This window comes from Cinclus cinclus, chromosome 1 (assembly GCF_963662255.1).
Source record: "Cinclus cinclus chromosome 1, bCinCin1.1, whole genome shotgun sequence".
Lineage (NCBI taxonomy): Eukaryota > Metazoa > Chordata > Aves > Passeriformes > Cinclidae > Cinclus > Cinclus cinclus.
In genome coordinates, this window is record NC_085046.1 from 124,939,826 (window position 1) to 124,967,217 (window position 27,392).

The following is a 27,392-nucleotide window of genomic DNA, read 5'->3' on the forward strand; positions in this document are numbered from 1 at the left end:
GTGTTGCATTTTTACTTTTGAAAAGTTTGTACTTTTGGCTATAAATCTCTATTTTTCTCTGTTCCAGCTAATTTCTTCTTTTTAATTTTTTCAATTATTCATTTCTTAAACATTCTGAAGAAAAGTCTACATTGTCAGTTTGTGTCACGGATTATGGTCATAGATTTTCCTGTCCCAGTCTGTAACTAACATAGCATCTATTCCACATTGTCCTTTCCAGAAGTCAGCAGCAATCTCTAGAATCTATTTTAATTTCCCACAAAATAAAGTTTGCCAAGGGCTACTTTTCAAAATAAATAGAGAAATAAGGAATACATATTGTATTTTAAGACTTCATTTGACCCTAGTGAGTTAGAAACTGCTTTAGAAAATTATCCAAGTGTAATTCTTCAAATACAACACCCATTGTTCTCCAAGGTGCTGATACCTGTCTTATTAATAGTGGCTGAAGACAATTCTATTGCTGATTATGGTTTACCTCCAGGTCTGTCATAAAGCTTGATCTAAGAATAACATTCTAGCCTTGTTTTACTGCTTGCATTCAGATATCATTTACTTAGGACCCACTGAAGGTATAGCACAGCTATTTGCAACACTTTGATTTTGTTGTATTTTTATTGTGGAACCACAGGGCAACATGTGCTATCAGCACTGAGCTGAAAACTAATGCTGGGGAATCTCAAAAATAAGCAGGTTTTTTATTATTATTTTTAAAATGATATTTCAATTTTCATGGAATCACAGAATAGTTTGGGTAGGACAGAACCTTTAAGATCTTCTGCTTCCAACCCTTCCTACCATAGGCAGGGACACCTTCCACTAGACCAGGTTGCTCAGAGTCCCATCCAACCTGGCCTTGAACATTTCCAGGGACGGGGAACTGACTTTATTGAAGGGAAAATGTTATTTTTAAACATGCAGTCTACAATTAAAAAAAAATCTGATCAAGAGTGGCAGGGTAAGGGAGGTACTGTCCTGCCTGCCCTCAGTGGCTGAACTAAAAGCCAACGAAAATCTCAGTGGCTTCATACTGGTCACTTGTAGAATAGGATGCCTGACCTGAGATATAGAAATATATGTTATGATTTCATTTCAGATACTTGATTTGATGACACTTTCCATTTGGTATAATTTTATGTTTTCAATTTAAGACATTTGTTAAGGATTAAGCCTTACAAAGATGAGCTCATGCTGGTATGGATCTTGTTTGAACACACTTTTCCTAACTGTAATGCTTCTTAAATTAATTTTTGTTCAATCATTAAAACGTTTGTCTACAAATCACTATCATGAGAGCAGAAAATCTGTCAAACTTTTAGTATTATCCTTACATCCTTGGTACTCCAAGATGAAGTTTCTACTTTACCATACCAGTAATGTATATTTTAATATATGTATGTAGTCTGGGATGTACCACACAGGCTGCATTGCTTGACAGTGGTCAGCCAGTAGGTTTTCCACAAGTAGGAAGTAAAGCATTTTTCTGAACTAAGTTCATTAGTGAGTAGCCAGAGGCAGGCAATGAGTGGATAACATAGAGCTACCCATGCCTTCTCTAACAGTTTGAGAGCAATCATGCAATTATTTGATTTTTTTTAATATAATCTCAGATTAAAATATTTCTGAGCATCTTTGCAGAAATGATTTTATATGTCAGAGATATTTTGAGTGAATTTTTAGCAAATCTTGATTGTCACACAAAAGCTGTTAACACTCCTGTTCCAAATGAGCCTCTTAGGGGTCTTTTTCATGTCTGTCAAAAAGAAAATATTTTGCTGTTATTCACACTTATACTTATGAAAGAACCCCAAACACGTGGCAAATAAATTCTTTCTAGTTTACATAGTATTAATATATGTGGTTTTATGAAGTATGTCCTATATGTGAGAATAATCCCTTGTGTGTTTAATCGAAAACTCTTTTTGTCCAGATTGATATTGCTGTAGTAATGCAAGAAAAATTTTGAAACTAAACACATAACCTTTTGTATTTAATTTTTATTAGTTGTGTTTTAAGCAGGATATATTAAGAAATATTAGAAGGACAATATCTCATGAAAAGCGGGGTCATTTGGATGGACCTGCCCATAAATGCAGCTTGAATTTCCCTACTGCAAATGTTTGTGCAGTCACTGTGAAATCTGATTTCATTCTTCCTCTTCCTAAAAATACATGTCCATGTACATCTTTTTTTTTACCTTTTCCTGAATATATATACACATTTTTACATTAATTAAGACTGCTTATTATTAGTATTCAGTTTCAAAATATTTAAAAGCGCCACATAAAATGTGCTATTAATTGTGTTGGAGAATATGTTTGCATTTAAACTTAAAACTTCCTTCCACAGAATGTACTGTATGTATTCCAACAAAAGAGATCTGCTACAGAATTATATATATTTTGCTAACTGGTCAGACACTCTCCACAGTTTCCATTAGCTCAAATATGTATCCTGAAGCATGCAAAGTGTCTAGTAAAAATTTTTGCTTGCTAAAGAAGTTGTAGGTACATAAATTGAAATGCAGACCTATGGCTGGGGGGGAGAAAAAACATGCATATCATTTGCCCCTATTTAATGAAATAAAGTTATTCTTTGAATAGTCAGGTTACATGTGAATGATATGCATTTCAAAGCCATGGCTGTCAGCAGAACATGGAACACGTATCAGAGACCAGGAGAGAGAAATGTTCAATGAACATTTTCCAACTAAACCCTGTTTAAAGTTCATTCAGCGACTGGGCGTTTTACCAGCTTTTTTGCCTCTGAGCATCTCCTCCAAGCATTCTTTTTGTTTTATTGATTATGAAAGCTGTGGTCATGCAATACTGAAATCAATGGCAAACTTCACATTGACTGACATAGTACTGAATCAAGGCTTTATTGCTTAGAAAAGAGTGACAGTTATGTTGTCCTTCATACCACAGTCACAGAAAACAGCCATATAACATGCCCTAGGAGCTTTTCCTCTGGGATTGAACTCCAATTTGAAAGAATGTCTTACAAATGAATGTCTTTTCATTCTGCTTCTTCAGCTGCTTTGTTTGAGCATCTTTTGAAGCTGCCACTAAGTGTCCAATCCGCCACAATTTTCTGTTGCTTTTGGCTGAGAAAAATTAATACTAGTGCATAGCCATTGAAGTTTGAAGTTATTAGAAACATAAATGTTGCACCATCAAAATTTTCTTTAGTCTTGAAAGGAATCTATCTCATTTTCCTACCTGTGGCTTTTTTAAAGTGCAGGTCTACCTTGTATGTAAACAGTCTTCCAGATTATTATTGTTCATATATGCACATATAAATACACATTAAGCCAGAATTTAAACTCACTTCTGAAGTAATTTCTCCACAGATTCTTGTTTAGCTAAGCACATCATTGTCTCACCCAACTCCATACTCAAGTCCTCCTCTGGAGAGCAGAGTTTAGCAATGGATAAAAGTGAAGATGTCACTGGAGTTCTTTCAATCAAGGGTTGGGGATACTGGCAAGAAAGCAAATATGTATTCTGCTCAAAAGCACACCTAGTTCCTTTAATTTAGGCCATATAAGTATCTTGTCATGAACAGCAGGGGAAGACAAGTTGCATTCATATAGTTTGCAGTCAGCTTTAATTACAAAAGAGAATTATTGAATTAGTGTATTATGAGACATGGTATTTTAGGCAATCCTTGGAAAATTATTTAGTCAGACCTTAAGAATAGACTGTACACTAGACTGATGCTTTTAAACAGACATAGGTTATTGTTGGGCATTAATTGTATCTTCAGAGATTTGTCTGTCTGTTTGGTCTCTCTTCATCCAATAGAGGCAAAAGAAATTGCATGACAGTTTTGTATGTCTTGTATCAGAGAGGCATTGAAGAACAGCAGAACCACTTGCATATTATTTTCAGTCTCTCATTTCTGAAAAAAAACACAAGCTGAATCAGTTTAAAATACATTTAGTAAAGGAAAAAGAAATTTCGGGTTTTGTTTTTAATAATCACATATTTGGCTGTGCTTCAAGCAAATGCAGTTTAAGCAGCCAATTTATAAACCCTGACATAAGTGGGTTTTTTTGAGGGAAGCTATAATGCATTTGGGATACACTCGCACTGCTCACTATTATACTATGAATATTCTAAACATAAATTATGCAGAAATATTTGGACATTAATGTAATTTAACACTTCATTTGACAGTGCATTAACATGATGCTCTGGGCTCTAGAAAATATGAGATAAGAAAAAAATGGTTTATGATACTTTGTGTCTGCACTGAAGTTCAAAGGATTTTATACCATCCAACCAAGGTGAAAATTTTTAAAAAAGGATATTTAGAGGCCTTTTGATGGAAAGAGGGCCAAATGAAACAAATGATCTTTCTATTTAATACTGGCATGACAGAGTCAGTGTGATTGAAGGATTTGACCAATGATGAATGAAAGTTGTAGAAACTGGAGAAATTCTTGTGACATCCTTACTAACTAGTTAAAAATAACACCAACAATAATAATAAAGCTCACTGAAATGGTCTATGGCGAGGCACATGATTGTAGGGTATAGAAATAAAATATTGTCTGATGCTGTAGTCGCTGAGTTTGAGTATAAACTATTAATGATAAAAGTTGATGTTAGAACAAGGTGCTTAAAGACCAGACTCAGAATCTCAGATCCCTCCCTTTCAATTACATCATTCACAACTTTTCTAGAACTCCAGTAAGATATAGGGCACATATCTCAAATATGCTTTTATTTTACTCTCTTAGTAACAAACTCTTTCTATTTATACTAAAAACCAACTATATCTCACTTGAAAGCAACAATTTGTTATTTATTTCTTCAAAATTACCCTATGGTATAATTAAATGTCATTCAAACTTTTATTCATTAATCCACATTTCAGGATCTGTCTCTTGCAATAAGGAAGCATGTGTAAGGAAAAGAGAATGGTAAAAAAAGTGAGAAAATGGAGCTCAGCTCCACACTGTACTGAAAGCATTGTTCTTTGTGGCCAGGAGCTTGCATTCTGGAGAAGTAACAGCTCCCTTTTTGACTCTGTAAAAATGAAGCTGAATTCAATATTGGAAAAAGAAACAGCATCCCTTTTTTCCCTTGGAAGAAGATCACACAATTCAAGCTCTATCAATGTCCTTCCTGAGAGGATTTGAGATTAACCTACACAGAGTGCTCTTTTTCTCTTTTTGTAGAAAAAAAGAAAAAAAAAAAAAAAAAAAAAAATCACAAAATGAAAAAAAAAACAAACACAAAATTGGAACAGCATAAACTGACATAATGAAAGAATGAAATATTATAAATCTATATTTCTTCCTCTAAGCTCCTTTTCAGCTCGCAGCTCTAGCTGCAAGGATTCTCTATTGGAAATATAGCTCAAGCAGCTGGAAACTCAGCAGGTTGCAATGAACCCAGACATACTAAAGATAGCTATATCTCCTATATGTCTTTCATCAAATTTGATTAATTTCCCCAGTGGAACTATTTGAAAGCTATGTCAGTAAGTCAGATGATATTTGTGGTATTTATAAGGCCTAAGAAAGCTGTACTCTGAAGGAATCAGTTAATTATGGACCATAACTTCATCAGGTTTTGTTCCTGATGAGCAATCAACCTACTATTTGTCATGCCCTTAATTTTATGGCATGTTAGGCTGCTACATAGTTTTAAGTAATGTGTGTCTAATTAATTGATTTCATCAACACACATGGGCTACTGCTTCTGGCACCTTTCTTTTTTTATGAGTCCAACAATATTGTTCAGGTTTGGTACATAACAAGCTTTTTTATTTTTCTTTGACACACAAATTCTTCCCGTATCTTGTATAACTACTGAAAAAGTCCTTAAATAAAAAAAATGAGTCTGCAGTTCCATGACAAAAGACCAACCAAGAATACATGCTAGTCAGAGTGGTTTCATTTCCACAGCTGCAGAAATTTATTTGTAACAAATATAATTAATTTGATCATTGATTGATTCTAGTCCAGAAAGTAAAGAGTAGAAGACACCAATAAGCTCTGTGAAAGAGTAAGTAGCTTGATGCATGTTTTACTCAAAACTAAATGCAGTGTGGCCTTAGCCAGATCCCACTTATGCTCATGTGCACTGTAGAAATATGTTTGTCCAAAAATTTTAAATTCCTGTTAAAATTATTAAGCATGAAATCTCTGCAGATTATTGCAGTGTACCCTGAAATCACAGAATCATAGAATGGTTTGGGTTAGAAGGGACATTAAAGATTATTTAGTCCCAAACCCCTGCCATGGACAGGGAAACCTTCCACTAGATCAAGTTGCTCAGAGCTCCATCCTACCTGGCCCTGAATACTTTCACAGATGGGGCATTCACAACTTTTCTGGACACCTTAGTCCAGAGCCTCACCACCCTCACAGTAAAGAATTTCTTCATAATATCTAATCTAAATGTACCCTTTCAGTTTGAAGCCATTATACCTTGTGCCATCACTACAGGCCCTTACAAAAAAAACCTCTCCAGCTTTCTTGCAGACTCCCTTCAGATACTGGAAGGCCACAATTAGATCACCCCTAAGCCATCTATTTTCCAGGCTGAATAAACCCAATTCTCTTAGCCTTCATGCAGTGCTAAATTGGTCAACACATAGACAGCAAACTGGCACCTCAGAGGTTAGATGCAAATTAAGTTTGAAGAAAACCACAGTAGATTACTAAAAAATATTTTCCAGACTTACAAAGATTTGCATGCATTTTTAGATGTTTTTAAAAGGAAAATGCATGGGTTTTATTAATTTAAAATAATATCAGAAATATTCTTTTTTTTATATACATCTTTAAATGAAGCTGCATATAGCTATGTATCTCCATGTTTTGTGGCTGATTTCTTTTCCATTTTGTGCCATTTCTCATCACACTGGCTGGTACAAAATCCTGAGAATGTATTAATCCCTCTGTATCAGAGCTAAGCTGATTGCTAGCTGAGGCTTAAGAAGATAGTCCCATTGTAGCAGATATGTGCTGCCAGTATTTATCATCAGAATCCCCACAGAAGGTGTTTATTGTGGGCCATGTGCTTCCAGGCTAATACAATTTTTCCTGTAGCTGCCTGTGATAAACACACCCCATGCAGAAGAAAAAAAAAATCCTTTATTGGATCTCCAAGCAGATATGGTCAGTTGCTCCTTCTGGGCAAATATTCTCCTTGTCTGGAGTTCCACTGTAACTCTGTGAACAGAAGTTTTTTTCTGGGGCAAGCTGACAACTTCTATGGGGAGTTCATTTGAGGTAAAGGAGCCTACATGTCAGGAGAAAAGTGTTTACCAGTTCTCCAGTGTTTACTGACAGGTGATCTGGGTCAGCTGTGAATTTAATCAGAGATGGTGGAGCAGCAGAGGCAAGGAATTTTCTATGCATCTATCCTTGGGTTCAGAAGAATATTAAATTCCTCCTTTGAGAACCTCATTACACTATCAGGAAGTATTAGAAATATATAAGAGGAAGGAGAAGGATGAGAAAGTAAGACCTATGCATCACTCCATAACTCAGGTGGGAGAGGGGGAGGTGTTGTTCTCAGCTCCCAGGCAGGAGCTGGCAGAGGCTCACATGTATCCCACATATCACAGCTTTCCTTTTCCAATGACCTCTGCCTTCAGTCAGTGCTGTGTTGATGGCCTCAGAAGGTCCCTCTGGCTTACTTAATCCTAACAACAGATCCAAATTGCTTAGAAATTACACCATAATTACATTAATCATACAATTTGACACCACCATGAGAATTAAGCTATGCAAAGACTTTTTCCTTTCTGTGCTGCGCAATTATTTTTTTCTGTGATCAGAAGGCACATATTTATCATAACAACTTGTCTTGAGAGATAAAAGTGCAAATTTTTTTAATTAATTACCACGCTAGAAATTTGAAATCAGATATAAACAGATTTGACTAAGAAATTAAATGTGATTGGCTTTCTTCAAGTTATTTTCTTTAAAGAAGAGTGCTGGTGTACATCCAATTTTTTGCCATCCTTTTCAGTTACAATAACTTTACAAAATCAAGTTTTCCTGAGGGCAGAATCTATCAATAGAATACTTTCACATGCTGGGAGAAATTTCTCCCAGTCAACATTTCATCCAGTAGATTGATTCTGCTTTTCCTCAGGAACATTATTTTGCAACCATGATGAAATTCTTATCACATTTTATTTCTTGTTTTAACACTGGATTAGGACAATAAAAAATTACTGGAATTTACTTCTATTATGTTCTTTGCAACTAAAATTACTGAAGACCAGGGATATGCTAAGTGACTCTTAGTGGTTTGCAGTATTTTTTAATATATAAGCATAACAAGCTTATATTATTCGTAAAATATTCCTTCAATTTTTACCATTTGTGAACTAATGCTACTGAATTACAACAGCAACAAGAACTTTGTTCACTACCATGGCTAAAAGTCTGAATTCTGCCTACATTACAACTTCTGCCAGCACTGTCGTTAGTTTTGGATTACCCTGAATACCTAGCCATTATGTTTTTTAACGTTATAGCAACAAATGACAGATTGGATCCTCCAAACATGATATTTGTACTGTATGATTAACTCCTGCTGTTAATGGAGACTACTTGAATATGCAAGCAGTAATTACAAAAGAGAACTCTCTGGCCAAAGCCTTTTATACAGACAATATCAACAGTCCACCTCTGCTGGCTTCTTCTTTCCCAAGAGACACTTTTTTGGGAAATATGTTCAAAATTATCAATAATATTTTCCTGCAAAAATAATCAGAGCACTTAGTTATTACAAATTTACATTTTTTGTTGATGATTTTGTTGGTGATATGTGAAAGTGATTGTTCATCCTGATAAACCTGCTTTTAGAGAGACAAGAGATTCTCTTCCTATATCAATTTTGTTTTCTTTATATTGAAGAGGAATCAGAGATGGATGTAGTACTGCTGCACTCATAGCTAGTGAAACATGCACAATAGCAGCTGCTAAGAATGAGAAAATTAATTGACATGTAAACATTTTTAGAGCAAAATTAGGAAGAAAATACAAACAAGGTCCAGATAATTTAAACACCATTGTTGTTATGCACAAAGTAAAGCATGCCATTTTTGAATGTATGTATGCAACTATTTTGAAATCTTAGTATCTTCAGTATAAACACATTCAAGATTTTTATAAGCATTTATTGTCAGAAAATTACAGAGCAATACATGATTTACATTTGTCTTATCAGAACATAAGACATGTTCATTTTTTCATATCTTGCAGGATACTAAAAGAAGATCAACTGGTAAATATGCTAAGTCATAGTACAGGGGGCACCCATGCAGTCAGGAGGAACATGCCCAGAGCTCAGCCTAAGCATGATGTGAGTGGGACTGACAGGATTGGGTGCAGAGTCAGAGTGTGGAAAGGCGACATTTAGAAAAAGTGACACAAGTCAAATGCAGTGCATTACTGATTACTAAGCTGCAAAATCCATGTCTTAACACCTGACAAATTAAAACTTTTCTGTGTATCTATGTTGCTGAGGCAATTTATCACAGCATGATGTTGCATTGGCTATTCACAGCTCCTTCACTAGAGCAGTTGGATACAGCTCAGTAATAAATGTATTTATATTTTATTCTTGTCTTTGTTCCTGTGGATCTTCTCATTTTCTGTGATTGCTAACAGCTCCTTCTTGTTTACCTTTATGGAGTTTATAGAGCATATATGATAACTCATTCAATTTTTCTTTCTTCTTGATACACCACTTTGCTGCTGAGATGGCAGAAAGAGATAATCATAGGAGTGTATGGGTGCAATTACTCTTACTTTCTGATTTAGCACAGTACTCACAAATTTGTTTATTTGGTAAGACCACAGATATACAAAGAACATAAAGGATATTTTTACGTTCATGAGACATGATATTTTAGATCATGTAAGACAATGCAACTTTTGTCATATTTATTAACTTGCATGTACAAGAGAGAGGATTAGTTTGCATTTGAAATGCCTCTTTCTCTTGACTGTCTCTGTCTCTTCCCACCACCATCACAGCCTTTAGATCATTATCAAAATTCTGGGTGTTTTTCCTGTTTCTTCGTAGTTAAAGTAATGATATTCTAAATTGTATGTCAGTTTTACAACCTTACACATAGTTAGTTGATTACTAACTAATTTAGTTGATTACTGTTTCTTTAAGTAGAAGTATTAACACAAGAATAAATCCCTAAAATCCCTTGATAAAAGCAAGGAACAGCAAGACTCTCTTAGCTAAATTTCAATTTCACAGGTACAAGCATTTTAGATATTAGTAATAAATGAAGAACAAGTTCTCTTCTTTTGAACTAATTCTGCTTTAGTATAACTAAATGACATGCTCCACTGCCCACACTTCTTATGCCAAATGGATTTTCTCTTCAGCTTTTACAGTTTTAATATCTGTGATTTCTCAAATGCACACCTATAATTTGATATTTTTATTGCTTTCAGGGTGCCATTTGGGAAGACTCTGTCCTTTTCTTTGGTCATCATGCTAACAATTATTATCTAAGGTTAAAGATGAAGTAAAAGCATGTTCAGGAGGGAATTTAGTGGTGTTAAGATGAGGAAAATAAGTGCTGTCAACAACAGGCTCATAATTAGAAAGGAAAGAGCAAGACAGCGGTTCCTTACTTTTCCTTTTTAAAAACCTGTTCATAAGGCCTTCAGTTTATTATCTTGTTTCTAATCTTTTTCAAAATGTCAGGAAGACTTATATGTATGTCAGAGGTTAAGAGTCCTGAACTTCAGTACTCTCACAGAAGAAAGTTAACAAACCCTTATTTTATGTTCTAGTTAAAATGACAGAGAGTGAAAAATGCAGTTTCAAGAAATTATATCTATATGAAAAATTTAAAGAAACTGTGTAAAAGGAGAAACTCCTCAAAGTAAATTATTAAATCCCTTATCCCGATGGCCATTTTATTTCCAAAGTGTTTAGAAATTTTACTTTTTTTCCTAAAATATATTCTTGGTTCAATCATAATTTAAAAAAGAAAATCAAATTCAAATAGCAAAAATAATCCGTTTCATCTTACTGGAGTTAGTTAAAGCCGAAAGAAAGAAAAGCTGGTCTCTTCTTCTCAATTGCTATGGGAGCACAAAATATGTGAATACAGTCAAGTGCTTGGATATTTTTGTAGGAATAAAGCCATATGATACCTTTTACATATCCCAGAAATGTGAAAGGTATTGCCATGAGGTTCAGAAATAGACAGAAGGAGCAACTCCATGTTTGTTCTTCTTACTCCGGCTGTGAACTGCTGGTTGAACCAATACAGCACATTTGGCTAATCATCTGTATTCCTCACCCAGAATTTGATTATCCAGCCCCCACAGGGTAGCACAAGCTCACTTCAGAGACACCCCAGGGACAAAACTAACCTTGAGTCTTTCACAAACTGTTGCTGACTATATCCGTGTGATCTTACAGCAATGGGCACAGGAATCAATTTTATTTGAAATATTTAAATTTTTGCCTTTTTTTTTTTCAGTTTCATGTGGAGTGATATAGGAGAGAATAAAGGAAAAGATGGTATGGTGGGGGGGCCTTGTAGGAGGGTTGATTATTTTTAAATGACTTGGAAACTCTTCTTTTGGAGTCATTAGTATAGAAACATGCATACCTGAAAAATTAAATCATGTCTTTGTTTTTCACTGCTCAGCAGGTGAAGCTATTGGGGCAAATAGAAACTATTGCACTGCTAAAAGTATGTTTTAGTTTTGACAAAGCTAGAACCTAGTTGTAGAGAGATAGTTCCGGTGTTATATTTTAAAACAGCTTATTGTTTCATCTCTTAGTTTGAGATTGTAATTTAGGTACGGCCATGTCAGTAGAAGGAAGGTGCTGTTGTTGATTTGGTGGGGTTTCTACTGAACCCTGCTGTGCAGTGACAATGTGAACAAGTCAGTATATCAATTAGCACTGAAGACACCTGTATGAACTGTTCCTCAGTGTGCCACTGCCACTGTGCCAACACGTGTGAAGCAGACACCAGCCATGGCAGGGTCTGTGAGCCCAAGGGATGGGTAACTCCTGGATGGGCTGCCAGGGGTCCAGTGGTTCCAGTGTCTGCATGCCAAATGGGATGTGGAGTACAAAAGGTGGAGTCCCGAGCATGACAAGGTCCCATGTGCTTCCAGGTGGCACAGTAAATATGCTATCTCATGGCCCAATATGACCATGTTTCTGACAGTCTGGATACAGCTATTTCCAGGACAGCCTGACAAACACGTTCAGTCTTCACAATATGGATTGCCTGCATGAAAATGCAGCTTTTTTGCAGCTCACTAAGACAAAAGACTGATTTTTCAGAAATTACTGCATAAAATAAATCCTGTTCTTAGGAATAAAAAAGGAAACAAAGGGTGCTGACACTTGCAGGTATGCGTGTAGGAGAAATAAGGGGAGAAAGATGAATTTTGGAAATAAATAAAAACTGCCCTCTTCTTAAAATACAAGTAGTTCTTATCATTTGTTTTTTGTTTTTTTGTTTTTTGTTGTTTATTTTTAATACTGGCATATAAATTGATACCCATATTAATGACTCAAAGAATTTTTTCTCCAACACTCAGTCTTTGGACTATGCTACCCACTAGTTAGCAGGGCTATGTCTTCCCCATTGTGTGTTTGACAGAACTGTGGATCTTTAACTTCCTACCTCTGTTGACAGTACAGGGATTTAACACTGAAAGTTTCTTGTGTGCATTTGTTTCTTTTCTTTTTTTTAATTAAATAATTTTAATGAAATAATATATTGAGTAATTTATTGCATAAATATACCTAGTAAAATTAGAATAATTTTTTTTATTAAAAAACACTGTGTATTTAGCTAATATTAAACTTTAAAAAATGCTACTCAGGTGTATTTTCTAATACATGTAAATGAAAATTGTATCTGTCCTCTGAACAGATTCCTTTCATTGCTGTGACATCAGTAACTGAACTACAGAAGTGACTACATAAGCGAAAGATCTGTGATCCACCTCTGATCCAATATCATCCTTTATCAGAATAGTGGTTCATTCTTTTAGTAGATCAGCAAAAGCAAACAGTAGTAAAATCTCCCACACTATTCTGCAGAGACTGCATTCTGTAAAATTGCAACATTTGACCAAATGCAGATATAAAATTTAAAATATTAGTGTTTAAGCTGTATTGGTACATTGAGGATATTTATACTTCTAACATGGTAGCTTTTCCAGTGTCTTCTGCTTTTTGTACCAAATTCCTTTTTTACTATTTCTTTCATTTTAAAAATAATTAAATACTTTTTAATTATTTGTGATAGCTAGAACCTTTCAGATGCCTTGAGAGTCTACCTAGAACACAGGCTAGAGAGTGTTAAAGGAAAAATTAGGTATTTATTAAAAGGCCTTCAAAGGACACACCTTGGACAGTGCAAGAGCCCAGCTGAGGCTACACCCAAGATAGATGATGGGTCACACATTTTCACACTTTTATAAGTTTTGGTCCATTTGCATATTGGGGTTAATTGTCCAATTACAGCTTCAGGTTATGAAGTCCCATCCTCCCAATTTGCTCTCCTCAACTTTCTGTTTACAGTCTTAGGGCCTGAGGCTGCAACGGTGTCCTTGGTTCTCAGGCAGGAAAAGGATTTTTTTGTCTAACTAAACTGTGAAGAGAACTTGCTAACACTTTATATGAAGTTCAGAGTTGTATACTAGTGCAGTACAGGATCTCAAATATATGAAAGCTAAAACTTAAGGCATCATTTCCTCTATTAGAAAAACTTGGAACCTGGTAGTCTGCGTAAGTGGGAGCTTTCCATATGCAAATGCTCTAGCAGTCAGCTCTCTTGATAATGCATGAAAAATGCATTCAGGTATTTGCAAATGCGAGATTGCATGCACGCACCATAAAACTTTGTTATACTGCTCTGTGAAAATCAAGACTTCAGTTTTGTCCTCAGAGTCCTAGGGGATGCCTGTGCCAGCCTAGATAATTTCTGCATCCACGCTGCCGTGATACTCTGTCACACACGCCAGCAATTTTTTCACAGACTCCTATGTGAGCTGCCTGAGAAGCACACAGAGATACAGAGAAAGGCAGAAGTAAAGCAGGATGTACCCAGTTTATGAACATTAGCAGACCTGAGTGGAATATTTATATTCTTAATGGGATGCTCTTATTTCACTTGCCCTCCTGTTCCCCACCTTCTCTTCAGCAGGCTGTATCCCTGTCTGACAGCTGAAGCCTGTGTCAGTGACAGTACCAATCCCTGCCATGCCTGCCCTCACTCATTGTTCTGACATGGCAGCAATGCTATTTCACTTTTGGTTGGCATCCTATCAGACAAAAATATGCTGTGCACCATCCATCACAACTGTCCTTGTGAGCCTGTGTCACCAGGGGTAGCATATCCTGAAAAACCTGCTGAACCTAAAACTGAGCCACTGTTATCTGCAAATGCCTTTTGTCTTCCTTTGGGGATAGACCTGCTGGGATAACCCAGCAGTATCACTTATCTCCCCAAACTGTGCGTGTATCGGAGAAACAAAACACAGAGATTTTAATTTATAAAGTATAGTCAGATAGTAATTATTCTGTTGGCATGTTTATTTTGTACATCCTGGAATGAGGGATTTACAGTCTTACAATATCTGAACAGGATTTCAGGATCTGTGATCTCTTAAATGAAGTAGGTCTGGGGACTAGTTTAATTTAGGAGAGGTGTCAAATATTGAACTAATTTTTTGAATATAATTAAAGCAAATATGAAGCTTTCTCTGTTACTTACTCCAAACAGAATAAGAGTTAGAACAGTCTATTTCCAGAACAACTTAAATGAAAAAGTGTAAGAAAACATAAGTAGACTCAAAACTGTATTGCATCCCTCACACATCAGAACTTGGGGATACCTTGAAGTGAGCACTAGGTTTCTGGTGGGTAACTGATACTTGATCTTGGCCCAATCCTCTTGTACGAGCTGAAGCTAAGAAACATTTCCATGTTCTGGTTCATATTTTTTCATTTCTAATGAAGTCAGGCTTTTGAACTCTTTAAAGTGTAGGGAGGGCAAAAAAGGCTTTTGAGGGATAAAACTAAAATAAAGAGTATAATTTGCATGAAAAAAATGGTTAATTCTCATTAAAGGGTTAATTTTTCACTGATCTTTGATTCTTTATGGTGGTGACTCAATACTCTAGTGAATGGCATAAAATGAAGTAATGAATGAAGAAATGTACTACAATTTATTGTTGCTCAATTCTATTTTATGTCTTTGTGGATCACTGTATCAGAGGAGATTGAGCTGAGGATGGGTGGCAGCTGTTGCTAGGACAGCAGTGCAATCCTGCATGGACCAGACTCTACATCTGTTATATCTGTACAGGAGTGTACAGATAACACAATGAATGCCATGTGCTCAAGCACAGCTATGCTCTGTATAACACATTTTCCATAGATACAGGTGCAAACATCACACAATCCAACCAATATCCCATTGTGACTTATGGAACATGTCCATTACAGGCCACAGTATTGTGAATCCCTGGGAGGCTTTATTGCTGGATGCACATTTTCCTTTTCCCTAAATTAAAGGAGCTTGGGTTGACAGTGATCACACAAATGAGCAAGAGGCAAATGTAAAAGGTGAAAACCTTCTTCCTTCTTACTGGAGTTTATCAACTCCAAGTCAGGGAGTTAAAAAAAAAACAAACAAATGAACAAAAAAAGAAAAGATTTAGTGTTCATAATATTATAAAACATGCAATTGAATAGTGAAAAGTAGCAATACTGACCTAAACCTGATTTTATTACACTTGAGGGGAAGGTCATCCAAAGTTGTAACTTCTCTTATATCATCACTGCTTTTACATTCTGACCTAATTGCTTGGAAAATAGGTTAAAAAAAAATTAGGTATGGAATTCTAAATTATTTCAAGATTCATATGTAGTGTCTGGCAACATGAAAAATTTGTAAGGTTGAGATTACAGCAGAGCACAGGTTTGCACAGCTGTTTGTAGGCTGCTGAGTCAATATATATCAGAACACCACAAATATTTTTAAAGGTTAATTTGTATCTTTGGCTCTGCTTGCAAGTAAAAAAACAAATCATGATGTTAACAGCAGTTAACTAGTTGAACATGAGGAAGCAAGGGATTAGTAGACAGTATGCTGAAGAGTTATGTTGAATCATATTAATTTTTATTCAGAGGGATCATTCAGCCTACTGTTTTCCTCTGGCCATTCTGTTTGTTGCAATGTAAGATTTAGGGGTCTTATTTATTCTTAAAATTAATTAAAATAGCAATGCTAAAAGCTTTAAAAATATGCCTGCATCTTTCATCTCTCCTTTTACTCCCTTCCTCATTTTAAATGACAAGTATGAGACTAGTGGTTTATGCAGTATGTCCAGAAGATTAATGTTTCCAGGTGATCTTAGAGAGCTGTTTCATTTGAACAGCCACCAGAATTTCTTATTGCACAGAGTAGGGGGAAAAAAAAGAAAAATAAAAAGAAGAAAAAAAAAGAAACAAATAATCTAACTATCTAAAAGCTGCAGGTACTGAGATTTAAGATAGATCCTTGTCATCTTCCTTTAGCAATAATACTAGATAAGAATTTCAGGTTTTGCATTTCTGAGACAAAGGAGTGCTTTGTTTTTCTATATAAAAGCAATTGGTTCCAGCATCCACTTCGACAAAACAATTTAATGCTAGACTCAGGAATTCAATATTCCTTAGTGTTCCTTTGTAATCTTCGATATTCAGACACTATGTGATAAAGGTGATATGCAAAACTTGACCAACATTTTTCCAGGTGAAAAAATACATGCTTCTATTGCAAATATTTTCACACACAAGTATACACATACAAATATATAAAGGAAAAGGAAAATGCAGCAACTTTGTGTAGGGGTTTGACACATGGCTGAAAATTTGATTGGGGATGAGGGTTGTGCCTGTTTTAACTTCATGATGAAATTGCAGAAGAAATTCTATGGCTTCCAATGAGATCCAGTGCAAAAACAAGGATTCAGAACTCCTTACAGGAATCTGATACATGCGTCCAAAATGTCTTCAAGGAAGCAAATGTCCAAGTGGTGTTCACTATCTTGTCCAGCTTTATGTATTTCTTATCCCAACTGCAGTTAAGATTAGTTCCCAAAGCGTTTTTGCAAACATTTGTGATGTGTGTTTATGTGCAGCTTGCTCAAAATAATCACATTGTGAAAAAAAGTTGGAAGTATCATGGTCCCACAGTTTTCTGGGGAGAAAAATTAACTCAGAGTGGAGGAGTTCTTGGTTCCTATGATTTCTGAGCCAAATTACACATTTTCTTTGTGGGTAGTAAAAATAGACAGTTTAATGGCAAAGCTGGCTTAGACAGAAAATGGTACTAGGAAGTATAAAAGAGCATGAACCAAATTAATGTAAGAGGTAGTGAACGTTCAATGAAAGCTTCTCTAGCACTGTGTACTAACATGCATAGTAATTATTCCTCTTCTTCTTTACAATTCAACTTAAATATGTCATGGGGTCTTTTTGATAATACTTTTGATATTGAGACTTGATATAATGAGGTGCAAAATAATTGTTTTATTTCATAATAGGATTTTTACTAAACTATTACATTTTTCCTGTTATTGATTCTTTACATATGCACATTTTTGTCATTGATAATATGTAGTACCTTAAATCACTTGTAAGAGAACCTCTGAAGCAGCATTTAAAGTACATTTGCATGCAAACCCAAATGTAGAAATACAAAAGTAAAGACCAGAAGTCCGATAAATTGCATGGAGAAGGATGATGTTTTACATTTCAAGAAAGCGTTTCTGACATGACTTTTATGATTCTTGTTATTACTGATGAGTGAAATAAAGAGTGTTTGAAAAAGGGTTTGAGGCAGTTAAGAGTAGGGGGACTATAAAACCAAAACAAAGCTCACTTTTTGTTGAGAAACTTTTTTTCATTTTAAAATGCTGGCATTGATATGATGTCAGCAATATGATCTATCATAATATCCAATATATATATCATATACCATATATATCAATGCATATACCAATGTGGTATACCTGCAAGAACATAGTAATAGGACATTTATGTAGTCAGCAAGGCTTTTTGAAATTGTAGTGATTTCTGGTTTTAGGTCCTAATAGTTAGGTACTGACAAAATCAGTGTGGGAAAAAAGATAATGCTTCATGCTTTAGGACTTAAAGTAATCCTGAATTGCTAAGCATTTTAGGAGGAGAATCTTGCTTATATGATACAAGAACAGAGGGAAAATTCTACCTAATTCATGGTTCTTGTGTTTCTTTCTAAAGCATCTGGGGCTGCTGAAGGCAGAAAATTACAGTATATCAACTATCAATTTGACAAGATACAGCATTTTCTCTATTCCTATCAACTCTTCTATTTCCCTTGCAGGAATGCCACAGAGATACAATAAAACAACAGTGCATATCATTACTTTTGAAGATTTTCGGTATTTGCAATTTTTAAATGCCTTGCTTTTGCAATAGACTTCTATGTTTTGCAGTCTTGTTGCCAAATGGAATCCACTGGGAAACTTCAAAAGCTACCAATGAAAGAGAGTTAGAATATAGTTAGAACCTAAGCATTGCTGTTAAGGAAATATTGGATTTGGCATAGCTGTTTTGCTTATCACCTCCACAATAAAATTTCATTCCATGTGCTAAATTTCAATGGAATGATCTCCACTTTATCTTCTTTATGTCACTCCTATATTATTTTATAATACTAAATCTATAATAACATTAACATAATATTTATAGTTTTTCCATTATAAGGTATGAGCCAATTCTGTAGCTGTCCATCTTATGATTTACAATGTTTGTGTTACAAAGACAAAATTTTCAGGACTGTATTATGTTATATATTGGAAATAAGGATTTTTTTTTTTTCTCAGTGATGGTGGTAAAGCACTGCACAGGTGGCCCAGTGAGGCTGTGGATGTACCACTACTAGAAGAGTTCAAGGCTAGCTTGGACAAGATTTTGAGCAACCCAATCCAGTGAAAGATGTCCTTTCCCATGGCAGGAGAGTTGGACTACTTGATATTTAAAGCTCCTTTCCAACACACATTATTCTATAATTCTAGTAGTCTGTAATATGGGACACAATTTTTTATAATGCTGACACTGAAAAGCTACTACTGTATCTCAAAGAAAATTCTAGAAGACATGCTATGCAGTTCCAAAGTAAACTTGGAACTTGAAAAGATCCTCCTCTATAGATCTCTAAATCCACAAAACCTGGAGAATCATGAGCAGAAAGAGACTATATGGCAAGGAAAATTGAACAGCTGAAATTATTTGAGAGTAATTGTTTTGGGGCAATGGCTTTTTTCAAATGATGTGGGAACAACAGGAAAGCCTGCATCTTGAATCATCTGAGAAGTCAAGAACAGTGAAGATTAGAAGGATTTCAGGTCAGAGAATGAGGGTAAAACCATACATGTTTTGGAGAGGAATATTATGGGAATGTAGTGGAAGTGCATTTGGGGCTGCAGAGGTCCATTTCTGCCTCCCCCACCTGCTTTCCTGATCACTGAACACCATTGTTCAAGACTCATTGAAATCCACAGAATGATCCCTCTCTATTCTGTTGTGAGCCTGGATGAAAGCCTCCAGCCTGTGGGAATACCCTCAAGGTCAGACCTCAGCTTGAAGGTTTTGACAGCAAAGTTGAGGGTGTCATACATATCTACCCCTCAGTGATGGCTGTAATGCCAATCCCAGCCAGCCTTTCAGAGATACACACTGGCCTCACATCTAACAGCACTTTGAAGGTGTCCATCAACTTTTTCTGCCCCAAATCATAATGTCTGCTCCCTGGCTTTGGGGTTGCTGAAACCTCCTGCCCAAACCAGGAAAGGCTCCAGGTTGCAACATGCAGAATGACATGTGCATTACAAGGTATTTCTCTGGAAGCCACTCTGCTTGTGATGCCCAGAGAACCTTAACTATATTCATTTTGCAAGACTATGACAAAATGCACTTCACATGTAAGCAAATTTTGTTTTAATGTTCAAGAAATGTGATTAACAAGTTGAGATAATGTTGGTAATTTTTTGCAAAATGTTATTGTGATGGCTTTTAGAAAAAAAATTCTTCATGTATGAGTTGATAAAGTTGACCATCTGCAGGAGAAATAGTGAGTAAGACAAAAGGACTGGGGCAATGGGGATTTTGAACTCTCTTGTACACTGCAGATTTCAATTGTCATGAAAAACTATAGCTAGGAGCATGAAGTTAACATCAGTAAGAGAGTCAGATGAAGGGCCATGGGGCAGGGAAAGTAGCCAAGTATTAGAAGAGAGAAAGAAAAAAAAATGTAGTCTGACGACAAGTTGAAAATTACCAAGGTTTAGGGCATGTTCCCTAGAATAAATCAAGAAGTAGATGAGAGACTTTCATACTCTATCCCCACTACACTGTTTAATGTTTCTGCTTGGGGCTAATTGCAGTGCTGAGAAACTCAGACATCTAGTCAAAATGAAGCTTTGTCTGAGCCTCATGGTAATATCTTTTGTTATCAGAGAAAAGCAGCAGAGTTTGTTGGCTGCTGCCCTGTAATGATTGTGCTTGATCTGAAAGAAGACAGATGCTCTATTTTTTGTTTGTAAACAGTATCTTTACTGTGATCAAGAGAAAGCAAAGGTAATCATTGCACTCCTCACTGTCTGGAAAAAAGAGCTGTGAATCAAGAACCAGTTCTGTTTCCCATTAACAGCATCAGTGAGAAGGTAGAAGGGCAAGAGGGGATTACAATCGTATGAGAGTCCCTGTTTGAATTCTTTGTTTTGTTTCATTTTCTTGCTGGCTAAGCTTATAACAATAAAACTTCCTTTTTTCCTGAAGATAGCAGAAAGTTCCTGATGTACTTTTCTGTTGCTTTCTTTTACCCTCATGGCAACATTAATCTTCTGCATGTGCATAATTTACTAGTCCGTGTGTTGAACAAGTACCTGGTACATAGAAATCTTGTTCTCCGAGTGAGAAACAGAAGCTGCAAGCCTGATTAAATAAAAAGGATCTTCTTAGAGGAAGACTGTACTTGCTTGTATCTATAGTTTGTCTCTGGTGGGAGGAAACACACGTGACAGCTTCATGGCTGCCATGGCACAAACCAGGCTGTGTTTCCACAGTTAACACCTGAGCCCCCACAGCTCTTACAGAGTTGGTCTGCAGATAAGTGGCTATGGCCACAGCCACACAGTCCCTTTGAAGCTGAACCTGATTCTGTTGCATCTGCAAGTGTGGAACTTCCTGTAGAGGAAGGCACAAGCCCTGTGCTGAGGAGGAGGAGGAGTGGGCAGGATTGCCAGCAACAGGGCTGCTCTCCATCCCGGAGGAATCCCTTCACAAGGCACGTCATACTCTCTGTGGTGTTCCTTCCCCTGCACCCCAGTACCCCAGGGTGACACCTGCCACATGACAGTAATTCTAAAGATTCAAGCTCCAGAAGAGCAGCAGTTTTTAGGGTCCTGGCCACAGATTCTTCAATCACAGTGAGGTCCATGGACAGTCTCTGCTGATGGCACAACCAACAGGGCCAGGAAGTTTAGGCCAGGCTGTGGTGTTACTTGGGGTGGGAGGTGCAGGGATGGCAGCAAACAGACAAAAACCAAGGGAGACCAATGCCCCACCTCAGCTGTGAAGTACATTGGCATCCATTCTGGAATTGAGAGACTGCTGTCTCCAGGGCTCTGCAGGAATGATGTGTGATGGGCATACGGACAGGAAAGGATTTCCCCCTGTAGCTGTTGCCTGTCCTCACACCAACCCAATTCCCTGGGGAACAGAAAAAAAAAATCCTGCAAGACAACTCCTGACACTTTTGCTACTAAATGGTTTTAAGAATGATAGCTTATATAATCCCATAGCATCATTTCATTTTAGCAGTATTTAATGAAAGAAGAAATGGTTGAACAAAGCAATTTCATATACTATTCAACAACCAGCTCTTTCTGTATGAAGCATTAACAATAGCTGTCATCTTTGTTCAAAAAAAAGCTTCCAATTACTTCAATGCTAAGAAAAAGTCCAAATACTGAGAGCCCCACAAGTATTTTTAATACCATTATGGAAAAGGAAAAGGTGTGACCCAGAACTCCATTTAATATTTTACTATCCTTGAGAATTAATTTGAGCTTGTGTTCAATTTTCTGGAAAGTTTCATCTTAACAGCTGTGCAATTTGGGCACATAATGGAAGAGAACAGAGAGTTGTTCTTTTCCCCTCTGCTTTTTTCACAAGCTAGGGATGGAGGATAGGGAGGAGATGACATGTAATCAATGGAACATATAAAGTAAAAAATAAGTTTATGACATAAAAAATGTCATATGACTTCATTAAAATTTCTTTAGCAGGCAGCAGGGAAATTTATAAGACTAGAGACTAGTAGACGGAAGAGTATAAAAGAAAGATAGATTAGCCTTAGCTTTGCTGGTGTACAGTGTTGCTGTAAACCATAGGGCTACAGGCTTGCTCTAAATTGCATCTACCTCTTGGTCTTTCTCTTCTACCCCACATAATTTTGTCATCTAAAAGAGGAGAAAATGCATCCTGTTCTCTCTCTATCGATACTTCCCTCTGTATACAGATTGTACATTCACTGTTGAATTCCTTCCTATATCCTAATTTAAATTAGCATCTCTTCCATTAAGTGTTGGTCTAAAGCATAGCTGGTCTGGAAATATACAATGATGCATTTTTTTTCATCCAAAATTTAAGTCATATAAGTGTACAAATGTTCAAGGAATGTCTCCATTTCTGTAACCGTTCCCAAGAATGTGTGGAAGAACGCTTCATGAAACATGTCTTAGAAAATCAGCTTCTGAGCTTTAAAAGTACTTGGAATTTTCTTAGTTCCAGGTTTTGGGTTCCAGTCTTTCTGATGTGCAGCCCATACACAGAGGTTGCATCCATAATATTAAATTATAGGCACTAATTATAGGTAGTGTTCTCTTTCACTGGGCAAAATGCCTGCAGTGGCCTCTAGGTTGTGAACTTTCTATATAGAAATTGCATGGACAATACTTGTAAACTGTGGCTAAAAGTTTTGGGAAGAAACAACAATTTAGTACAACAGATGAAAGAGTACTAGTGCTTTGAAAGGGCTCCTTTTAACTTTATAGGTTAGATGTAGCCCAAGATATAGGCTCTAGATTGGCAGCAGAAAGCCTCAAAATCCTGGTTTTCATGGACTGAGTTAGTGCCTGTTGAAGCTTCTTGTTTATGGCATTTGCTTTTGTGAACCAAAATTATTGTTTTATTTTGTTTTTTTCCTTTTAAATAACACTTTTTAAAGGATATTAAGAAATACTGAAATACTGCTAGGGTATGAATGCTCTTTAGGCATCATTGCTTGCACTTACAAAGCCTTTTTAAAGTCAGCTGCTGTCTTCAGGACCAGATTCTCAGATGACTTTGCCAAGGAATCTGTGAGCAAAGCACAAGGACTAGCAGACACTGCCTCTCCAAAAATGGGATGTTCACATCTGGAGGAGGTAGGCAGTCAGTTGTAGGAAACATGATAGGAGAAATGTAGATCCTGTTGTGTTGAGTTGCCTTTTCAGACAATTTTATGTTGCCGCTGAATACAGTGAGTGCTCTTCTAAAGAGGTAATCATCCTCTTTTTAAAATTATTTTTATGTTTTGTCATTAATCACTAGGCATTTTCAGTATAATTACAAATGAAAATACCATGCACAAAGTCAGATCTATTCTGCTGATGACACACAACCTTGAATGAAATCTGAATCTCATTCTTTGACTAAGCTCTGCCATGATAATAGGAAAGTATAGAACTAAAACTGGATTTCTTTTGATAAACAAAGTAATTTCATTTGATTCTGAAACTACACGAGACCAGGATGCTGCATTACAATGTGTTGTTTTTCTGCATGTTCACTTTTATATTCATAGTGTTTCCATAGTATTTTGAATTTCAGTGATGAATTTATCTTGGTATTGATGTCTAAGTGAACACTTCTGGTACACAAGCAGAGAAAATAATGTGAGTCCCTGGGCTGCTCCATTCCTGCATAGAATTATACAATCATAGAATCATAGGCTGGTTTGGGTTGGAATAGACTTAAGGGCCATCTAGTTCACTCCTCCCTGCCATGGGCAGGGACACTGCACCAGACCAGGTTGCTCAGAGCCGTCTCCTATCTGGCCTTGAACACTTGCAGAGATGTGGCATCAACATATTCCCTTGGCAACCTGTTGCAGGGTTTCACCACCCCCACCGCAAAGAATTTCTTTCTAATGTCTAATCTACAACTTCTCTCACCTTGAAGCCATTATAAAGATATATAGAAGTCCCATGAATAACAGGCCCTTGTAAAAAGTTCCTCTTCAGTTTTTCTGTAGGCTACCTGCAGGTATTAGAGGGCTTCTAAAAGGTCTCTCTGAAGCCTTTTCTTCTCCAGGCTGAACAACCCCAACACTCTCAGCCTGTCTTCATAGGGGAGGTGTTCCATCCCTCTGATCACCTTGGTGGCCCTCCCATAGGCTTGCTTATAAAGGTCCAGATCCTCATGCTGGGAACCCCAGAGCTGCACACCATTCTCTGAGAACAGAGTAGAGAGGCAGAATCCCCTTCCTCGCCCTGCTGGCCACACTGCTTTGGATGCAGCCCACATTACAGCTGACTTTCTGGGCTGCAAGCACACATTACCAGGTCACAACAAGCTTCTCAACTTCCCCTTCCAAATCCTCAATTCTCAATCTGTTCTCCGCCCACCCTGTGTTAGTGCTTTGGATTGCCCAGATCCAGGTGCAGGACCTAGAACTTGGCCTTGTTGAACTTCATAAGGTTCGTACAGGTCCACTTCTCTCTAGATGGTATCCCTTGCCTCCAGTATCCACACATCTTGGTGTCATTGGCAAACCTGCTGAGAGTCCACTCAACGCCACTGTCTGTGTTGCCAAGAGAGATGTTAAACTGCATCAGCCCCAATACTGATCCCCAAGGAATGCCACTCATCAGTGGTCTTTTCTAGAAAATCTACCCATTTAATACATTTTTCAGTGTGACCATGAGCCATTTCTTTATCTGCCAGGTGCCAATTCATCAAATCCACGCCTGTCCAGAAGCAATGTGAATGTCTGTGTCCCTTGTGAAGTTGTCTGGTACATATTAATGTACAAGTGCAGTAGCTCATTTGACAGCATAAGGAGTGATATGTTTCTGTGTTCCTTGGGGTGGAATCATTAGCACAGGTAAATCTCTGCGCTGCTGACAGCAAATTTATATGACACAGAGTTTATGATCTAGTAGATGTAAATGTCTGCTGTGAAACCAATGATGGATGAAGGAAGAGAACAGCTTATCTCACAAGATTTCCAGTTGGGATAGAAATAATCTATCTTGTGAAATGCTGACAAGTTCGCTTCTAATCTTAGTTAGAAAATTGAGGCTGGAAGAGATAGTGCTGAAAAAATAATGGGGTGAAAATCTGTTCTAACTTTTCAAAGCATTTCCTACATCCATTCCTAACTTGCTACAAAGTGCTTAGGGAGTTGCAGAGCTATTCAATCACTTTCATATTAACAGAAAAGTCCCATGTGCACAGCTTTTCTATGAACTGTTTCCTGTGCTAAAGAGAATTTTGGGCTATTACTGTCTGTATAAAGTAGTTCACTGTTTAGAGATTTATTTACATGTGAGGGAATCTCAACTGATTCTGAACAGCTTTGCTACTGTTCCTCTTACAGCATCACCTTTCTGACATTTTTGATTGAAATAAAGAGAACACATAACAAGCAGCCTTAGCCTACACTACTCTACTCTACTCACCTTTATAGAAGTGGGTGTTGTAGAGCTGCAAATGTAGGTCTATAAGAACAGTCATCAGGATAGTACTGATCTGTCCCAGAAGGATATGAAAAGGTTTTTTAAAATGCGTAACTAAGGGTTTAAGGAGAAGGTCTAAGATGCAGCTCTGAAACAGGGAGTTGAACAGATGGGAGATGAAAAATGTGTGAAGATGATGCTATTGTGAAGAGGATACCACAGCCTCAGGTATTCCCCAAGAGCAGATTGTAATTCTACTTTTTATTCCCTTAAAATCTGTCCTACTTGTAGTAGGAGATGTTGAAAGCCAACACAGTCAATGACCTTAAACTGACATATATAAAAATAGTATGAAAAAGTCTAATTATTGCAAAGGTCACAGGATAAAAAAATTGTTCCAATTCTGTTGTTTCCAGGAACCAATGGAAATGCAACAGAGCTTTCAAAATTCCTCAGTAACTTTCAGAAATGTTTGGTGTTTACTTCGTTGATTCAATATTGTAGAATTTGTATGTCTTGAAGTAAGGGCGTCATAACTGAACTTATAACAAAAAATGGAAGACAAAAATAATATATATTTAATAAAGCACTTGCTAAAATTAAGGGTAGAAAATAATTTCAAGGAGGCATGAAAATTGTCTACAAATGTTCCTTCAATTTCAGAGTTAGATGAAACAAAAGAAATTTATTTTATGAAAATTATTATTTAATAGTAATACAGCTCCTACAGAAGAAACTGCTGACAGATTTAATACCAAAAATACTCTATATAAGGAAAATATTTCTCAAGTATTGTATATTATATAGTTCTACATAAAAGCTTTTTATAGCAGGTCCTTGTATAATTTTAAGTAAATATTGAATGAGCTCAAAATTTCAAAAATCAGTGTAAAATTATTTTAAATTTTTAAATATTCTTTTAAATATTTGAGGTATGACATTTCCATTGGCAGAGTATTTTCTGTCAAAAAGAAGTCTAAGGGACATATATATTCAATAATTCTGATTGTTAAAAAAGGTCAGATTGGGAGTTTTTTATTAATTTTGTGTGAAATAAAAGTATCCAGTCAGTAAACCTCAGGCTTTTACTGCATCTTTTAGAGTCAAGAATAATAAATAAAAATGTTTAAGCATTTAGCATCACTGCACTGGACAGTGTTTATTCCTACTCCTACACTTAATCTTTCTACTTCTCCCTCCACTATACTCAATTTCAGGTTAAAATAGACTTTGCTGAGAACATGTGTTTTCTTGAAAGTCTCGACCACTATGTGATTCCACATTTAGTGGGATATGATGTTCTGTCATAGCAATTTTACACTGAAATAATTCTGGTGATTTTTTTGACTGTTATTCTTTTTTTAATATTATTGAAGCTGAGAAAAGATTTAACTGCAGCATCCCTCAATATGCATTAAATTTGTTTCCTAAGCTGAAATTTTACTTTATCCATGTGATTCATTGTAATGTCAACTTTGCAACATTCAATCAGAATGGAGGAGCTTTTTAATATAGATTTGGGTTTTGTACAGACAGCTTCCTAAGCTCCAGAAGCCTTGTCTGTGCTTCTTTCTCCATGTATATCTAT

General features: G+C 36.4%; 1 protein-coding gene across 1 annotated transcript in view; it reads left to right on the forward strand.

Annotated features, from left to right (window-relative positions):
- The window catches only part of RALYL (RALY RNA binding protein like), a 164,949-nt gene that overhangs the window by 82,694 nt on the left and 54,863 nt on the right, over nucleotides 1-27,392 (forward strand). The window lies entirely within an intron of this gene.